This window comes from Neltuma alba, unplaced genomic scaffold (assembly GCF_004799145.2).
Source record: "Neltuma alba isolate B1F8T4 unplaced genomic scaffold, ASM479914v2 tig00002500_pilon, whole genome shotgun sequence".
Lineage (NCBI taxonomy): Eukaryota > Viridiplantae > Streptophyta > Magnoliopsida > Fabales > Fabaceae > Neltuma > Neltuma alba.
Window position 1 is genome coordinate 5,001 of NW_021632884.1, and position 7,722 is coordinate 12,722.

Below are 7,722 nucleotides of genomic sequence, written 5' to 3' on the forward strand. Positions count from 1 at the left end.
GCAAAGATAGTTCATGTAGCCTAAAGTGAAGTTGATATGCAGTTAGCTTTTCATCTTGACACTTGGCAAAGCCAACGAATTTGAAATGGTGCTTGGTGCACCTTGCAATTCGATGCCAAGTAAGCACGTAAAATCACATCAGCTTCACATTAAGTGGCATCATCATTTCTGTTAATCATCAATTAACGGGCTTAAAGTGACAACAATATTACATGCAAAATTTGCTTTAGAGGCCTAAACTAAAATGATAAAATTTCATGTGCTTTTTAGATTTAAAAGATCACTTCACTTTAATTAAAAGTAGTAATGCATTCAGTCACGAAACTACGCCGAATGTATTAACCATTGACCAACTCCAAACCATTTTAGACGATTTAACATCTATAAGCAAGAAAATTACAGGTGAGGGTTCCAAGATGAAACATCCCAAATATATGAAAGTATTTGGGCAAAGAGGGTGAGTTGTGGCTGACTAAGTTATGCAGTGCGATTCTACAATACAAAAAATAAAATGCCTAGAGGAAAAGTAATTTAGTTCTTATTTAGAACTAAAGGGATATTCAAAATTGTGTAAACTACAAAGAGATAACACTTATTAGCCATGTGATAAAATTGTGAGAAAGAGTTATTAAACAAAGTGGAGGTTGAAGACTTGCATTTTTGAGAGCCAATTTATATTTAAGATGGGAAGTTCTACAACAAAAACAATTTATTTACTAAGAGATTCAATGGAAAAGTATAATATATATTAGCATATTAGCACTCAAACAAAAAAGAAAGAAGGGAAAGATAGAAGAAGATTATAGAGAAGTTAATTATATTTAAGGATCATGAATTTTAAAATGATAGAGAAAGATCAAAGTTTTTTTTGTTAAAAAAAAGTAAATGAACAAAAATATCCTAAGTTTATAGACCGGTTTCAACTCTGAAATGAAATATATTGAATATTAACTTCATAAAGTGTTGTAGCAAAGAGGAAAAAAGCTCCATAGAAAGTGTTGGAGCAAAAAGGGGAAGAAAGTTTCTAAATTTCAAATCTTCATTGCCTTTCTAATTCTGATAGATTGAAGTACCTCCTACTCCTCTTCATAATTGAGTCTGGTGCCAGTTAAATTTGTAGCTCCAGAAGTTGAAGGCTCAATCTGTTCATCAAATGACTCATTATATATTAAGTAGATAGCTATTTTCTTCATTGTGAATCCATTCCCAGCAACTATTATCACCTCCACTTGGTCATTAGGTCCTAGATTTGATATGATTTCCTTCCTCTCTGCTTCATCTTCCAAGGAAGTTAGTTTGTCTTCATTATAGAGCAAAGTGGTTGTCTTTGTATAATTTATTATCATTAAGCTAATTATACAAAATTCACATGCCTTGTTACCCAAGTCACCTGAGGGGAAATGTGCACAACAAATAGTCATCCCTTTTAAATGATCACCACCAATAACTGGAGGCACCTCAAATTTTACAGAAGCTCCTTCACTCTTGAATGTTAGCCAGTAGGGATAATTGTCACTAGGGAGAATACAATCATCACTATACTTTACAAGATTTAATCCCTGCATAATAACAAAACCACAGCCTCTAATTTAACTATATAATATGAATGCAGAAATTTTTCTTGCAGAAGAAAGAGAATTCAATTAGAGAAAAAGAGAGAACCTGTGAAACTTTCTCTGAAAGTACACGAAAGACTTGAGCATTCTTTCCAATTTTAATTAAATGATGTCCCAAGCAATTTTCAAGTCTCGAGATGTCCGTACAATTGGTTGCACAGAAGGAATTAGAAATCTCTAATCCATCATCCATTAAAAGATTTTGTTGCTTGGGTTCACTACTAGGGATTGTTGAAGGACGGCAACGGATACTCTTTATCATCTTCCATAAAATTGATGATGGCATGCCCGCATGTGTCGGAAAAAGAGATAGTGGATTATTTATTGGGGGCATCCAAGACCAGAAGATAGAAGGAATCACATGATGTGATAATCCTTCATAACCAAAACAGATAGATGTAAGATGCTTTTTAATCTCCCTAAAGAAAATGGCACTTGTTTTATTGTAGGAGCAATTAGAGTTGTCAAGGATTCCATTTGCTCTATGTCCTCCTCTAGCTTTTCAATCATCATACAACCAGAAAGAATGAGAGTTTTCAAGCATTTTAATTTATAAATGCTTCTCGGGAGACTACGAAGCCTAATACAATCCTCCAAATCTAGTAGAAGAAGTTTATCAAGAAGTCCAATAGAATCATGTATCTTGGACAAACTTGGACACTCTTTAAGTATCAGCTTTTCAAGATTTGGTAGTTTTGAAAAATCAGGAGTTTCAACCAAGTTAGGAGAGTGGCTAAGATTGAGAATTTTCAGCCTCCACAATAGCTACAAGGAAAACAATTTCAAAGGGGAATTCAAATGAACGTCTTGAAAAAATAAACAGTAAAATATGAGAAACGATTATATGTAAAATCCTTCATCTAAACTGAAACTCTCAAGTGAAAACATTGTTTTCAATCATTTGAAAATCAACGCTTGAAGGTAAAAACATAGTATCATATGCTTGATCTGAAAAAGGTAACACATAATTCAATGAAAGCTTTAAAATATAAAATCAATGAAAAATAGAGTAATATATTTATGCGTCCCTAATCCCACTTTCATTCCACATCCATAAACTTTGAAGCTAATAACTAAGTACTACCTCCAGTCCTTAATATAAAAACTAGTTTCACATTCAATTTAGTCCTAAATATAATATCCTAATGAATTTTGTCTATCATATTTATCTAATTTTTTTCAAAAGTAATCCTTTTAGTAGTTGCACATGTTAAATGTTTTATCAAATAATAGTTCTAGCTAATACACATGATCAGCAAAGATATTTTAGAAAAGACAATACCCATTTATTATAAATAACTAACTTAATTAATTTATTAATCTATTCAATTAGTTAGCTAGCTCTTATATAAAGGATAGGAGGTAGCATTAATTTACATACCCGGGGTTCCTTCCACACTTGTCTGAGACTGCTATATCTTAAGTCAATAGCAACTAATTCCTCTTGATAAAAATTGTGAGGAATAGATTTTATGGGAAAGCCGTGCCAGCAAAGCCATCTGAGATCCCTACTAATGTATTCATAGTCTCCTCTAAATTGTATATCTTCGAGATGAAGTAATCTCAATCTCTTCATCATCTTAAATGATTCTGTCTGAATATGCATTTTTCCACTTAGTGACGACTTCAAAGACATTCCTTCAATAGCCTCTGTTCCCTGTAAAAATATATTGAAATCAAAGTTTGTATTTAAATTATTTTGTTTACCAAAAAGCAAAATAAGAGACTACATATAGAATGAGTTTTAAAATGCATAAAATAAAAGACGAAACCAAGTGGTTTATATGACCAATTAATAGATGCTCATTTGACTTCTTGCAATACATGTTAATTACTAGGGAATAGTAACCCCTAGTTAGTTTGGATGGGAAGGAAATTAGGGAGGAAAGAATACGAGGAAAGCTCCCAAAACAAATAAACTTTTTTTTAAAATCATTTTTGGGAGTTTTATTCCCTCCCATCATTTTCCTCTCACTTTTCCCTCCATCCAAGCATAGCCTAAATGTTAGATATAAAAGTTCGTACCATGCGTTTTAATAATACAGCAAGTGCATCCTCATGAAACCATAATCTACTTCTCTTCCCGAGTTCATGTGGAGATTGTTCACGAATTACTTCCCTTCCCATATCCCGTAGCAAATCATGCATACCAAGCTTGTTCTTCTCATCAATGGTTACTAGGCTCCGCTCCACAAGGCTTTTGATTCCAATGTCAGCAAAAAATTCACAGCCATTTAATATCTGTGTCACTTCATTTTTGTCCATCCCAATAAAAAGCAACATATATCAAGGAATATTTCTTTCTCAAAGGGATCACTTAACCATCAAAGCTTATTTTTAGCTTCTTCTGTATCTTGTTATCAGGAATTTTCTCAAGTTTCTCTCGTACGCTCTTCCATTCCTCCACTTCTCTACCAAATAAACAGGAGCCAAGGACTTCAAGAGCTAATGGAAGTCCCCCACAGTATGCAACTATATCTTTTGAAAGTTCGGTAAAATCTTCTTTAGGACTTTCCTGTTTAAATGCATGCCAACTAAAAAGTTCAAGAGATTCTCTTTCATCCAAATTCTTCATTCTATAAACAGGAGAGTCCATCTGAAGAAGTAGACGTTGATTTCTCGTTGTGATGATTATTATGCTTCCTGGTTTAAACCAATCACGACTTCCAGCTAAAGCATTCAGTTGGGCCAACTTATCGACATCATCAAGCACAACTAGCGCCTTTTTATGGCACAGTCTGTCCCTCAATGTGATTTTTCCTGATTCGATGCTAGTTATCTTCATTTTTGTTGTTTTACATATTTCAGAAAGAAGTTGGTTCTGTAAGCGTACCTGGCCCTTCTTTTGATCCCAAACTTTTCTTATCTTTGAAAGATAGCTTCTACTCTCAAAAGCATGACCAATTTCATTATAGATGGCTTTGGCAATGGTTGTTTTGCCTATACCCCCCATTCCCCATATCCCTACCATGACAACACCTTCATATGGATGGTTTTGAAGCATTGTGATCAGTTCTCGCACGCGATCATCTACTCCTACTGGGTGGTTAGCAATAAACATGTCCTTCTTATCCAATATATCACAAGCATTTTGAACAATAGTAGTCACTTTTTTACTCTCATCCCTGCGAATCATAAAAGCACAATAGGAAAAGAGCATTGGACATACACGCACACATATATATAAACAAGCAGGATCACAAATAAATTCCATATTTGGAAACATATATCTATCCGGAGAAGAAGGGATATTGTGAATAAACTATAGATCAAAGTGAGAAGATCTAGCTCGAAACAACGGTAACAAGAAAAAATATATAGGGAAAATTAATTTTTTTCACTCCTTCAATTTTTTACTCACTTATAACCCAGTCCCTCAATATGACTTGGTACAACTCAGTCATTGAACTGTTAGCTCATTTATGACTTAGTTCCTTATCTTTTTTTTTTTTTAATTATTGTTATCCTTATCATCCATAATTCAATTTTGACTCATCCAGCATGTCAAGAATAATTACTAAGACTTTTCCAACTCAATTCCACGAAATTTTTCTACAATAGTTAAACAAAAATCGTGGCAACCCTAATCTCTTATCTCTCCTCCTCCTTTTTCTCGACCCATTTTCTCTCTCTTAATTAGAACCCATGGTTAATGTGTCTTGCCTTCTTCCTTCAAACAACAACATCTTTCTTTTCAAACCTTGTAAGCATGCGACCCGTAAGAGGCAATCCCTATGGTCGACCTCTTTGACCCTGACACCAAGTCCTTCGTAGTGAAGGCCTCCCAGGAGTCTGGCTTCTTCAAGGTCGTTGACCGTGGTGCCCCAGTATGATCACCACTCTCAAGAATATAGAGCACTCGAGTTCTCTAGGACACCCCACTTGGACAAAGATAGGGCAGTTCCTCCTAACCCTTTTGACTATGAAAGTAAGTGAATTGGCTTGATGGCTGTAGGGTTTGGATTAAATACTCTATTTCCTCCTTTTGCTTAAATTTTGTATGTAAAAAAATAGGTGGGGCTTAGTTGGAAGAGTCTTATTTATTATTTTTGCCATGTAGGATGAGTCAAAATTGAATTATGAAGGATAAGGATAACTATAAAAAAAAAAAATTAAGAAGATAACAGACTGAGTCATATATAAACAAGTCAAAAGTTTAAGGACTAATTAGCACTAAATTATAATTGAGGAATTAAGTTATAAGTGATGAGTCAAAAGTAGAGAGCAGAACAATACATATTCCTATGGTAAGGAACAAGCAAAAGTGAGTCATTTTTCAAATAATGTGGCTTCTAATTTTTTAAGTATCCTAAATAATATGCGGATACATGTAACCGGCCATAAGGTGTCTTAATCAAAAGCAAATAAAGAATAAAAGCCTACCTGGAACCAAGAACAACGATCCCTGCAATGCCCCCAGCCTCAGTAACGGCTATCTTCCAGTTGGAAACTCGATCTTTTGGTGGTGAAATTCTTTGTATAAGATTTTTAAATGCTTCTCCAAAACTAGAAGTTTGATTACGAACTTCTGATGGATCCACGTCATAAAACACAGGTAGAACCACAAGACCATTTGATTTATGGTGCTCCATGATCATTGACAATTCCTCCAAACACCATTTAGATCCAGCATATTCCCTAGAGAATATGATGGTTGCAATTTTCGAACTTCCAATTGCTTGTAATAGTTCCATTTTGATACGACTTCCTTTGGGAAGCTCAACATCATCTTTGAAAACAGTAATGCCAGCGTTACATAGAGCTGAATAGAGATGTGCAGTAAAAGTTGCTCGAGTGTCTTCACCTCTAAAACTCAAGAACACTTCATGCTTGTGACCTAAATGTTGTATTTTAAAAATACAGAATATCGATAATTTAAACTAATATGATTAAAATATTATTATGATATAAACAATTCTATAATTTAAAGTCAGAAATATCATGGATATTGATATTAATTATCACATTCACTGCTAAATGCATGTTTGATAATATGTGAAGCACATGCATCCTCATAAAACCATAACCTACCTCGATTTTGAAGCTCTTTTTGTGAAGTTTCATGTATTATTTTTCTTCCCATGAGCTGCAACAGATTATGCATTCTAAGTTTGTTGTTGTCATCAATGGTTAATAGGCTTCGATCCACTAGGGCTCTTACCCTACTGCCACCCTCGCATCCACGGTCATCCAACTTTCGCATCACAACCTGCATGTCCTCCCCAATGTAAAATAAGACGATACTTAGAAATACTTCTTTTTCCATATTATCTAAAGAGTCAAAGCTAAGCTTTAGTTTTTCGTATATCTGATGAGGGAGATCTGCCCCTAGTTTCGTCAATTCCGACTTCCATTCTACCATTGACTGCCAATTCAAAGAAGAGCGGATATGCAAAAGAGCTAGTGGCAGTCCCTCAGTATAAGCAACCATTCTTCTACAAAGTTGGATGAATTTTCCTTTTGGATTTACATGTTCAGATAATGGTCCTCCACATAAAAGTTCAAGAGAATCATGATGGTTCAAAAGTTTCATTCTATATACAAGGTCCACTGGAAAGGCTTCAAGTAGACGTAAATCTCTGGTTGTAATGATTATTTTGCTCCCTCGACCAAATTTATGACTTGCACATAAAGCATGTAGCTGCTCCATGTGATTCACATCATCAACCACAAGAAGTAACTTCTTATTATGGTTATCTCTTCTCATCTTTGTTGCTTCACGTATTACTGAATCATGGTTTCTCCATTTGTCCCTGACATTTGAAAGAAAACATTTACTGTCGAATTCCTGACGAATGAGATGATAAATGGCCGCAGCAAGTGTTGTCTTGCCTATACCCCCCATTCCCCATATCCCTATGGAGATAACATCTTTTGATTCATGGTTTTCAAGCATTGAAATCACTTCTTGCACTTGAGATTGAACTCCTACTAGGCCATCTGTGGCCAATAACATTGGCGAGTGTAATATATATAGAACATGCTCAACAATATTCTGAATAACCACAATTTCATTCCTGTGAATTATGAAGAGAGAATAGCAGAAAAGGAAGCAGCGATTAATTAAGCAGGACTACAGCTAAAAGCAGAATATTGGTAAATATCA

At 34.7% G+C, this 7,722-nt stretch overlaps 1 pseudogene; it reads right to left on the minus strand.

Annotated features, from left to right (window-relative positions):
• Positions 1–1,076: 1,076 nt before the first annotated feature.
• Positions 1,077–6,762, minus strand: LOC114730149 (TMV resistance protein N-like; annotated as a pseudogene).
• Between the last annotated feature and the right edge of the window lie 960 nt (positions 6,763–7,722).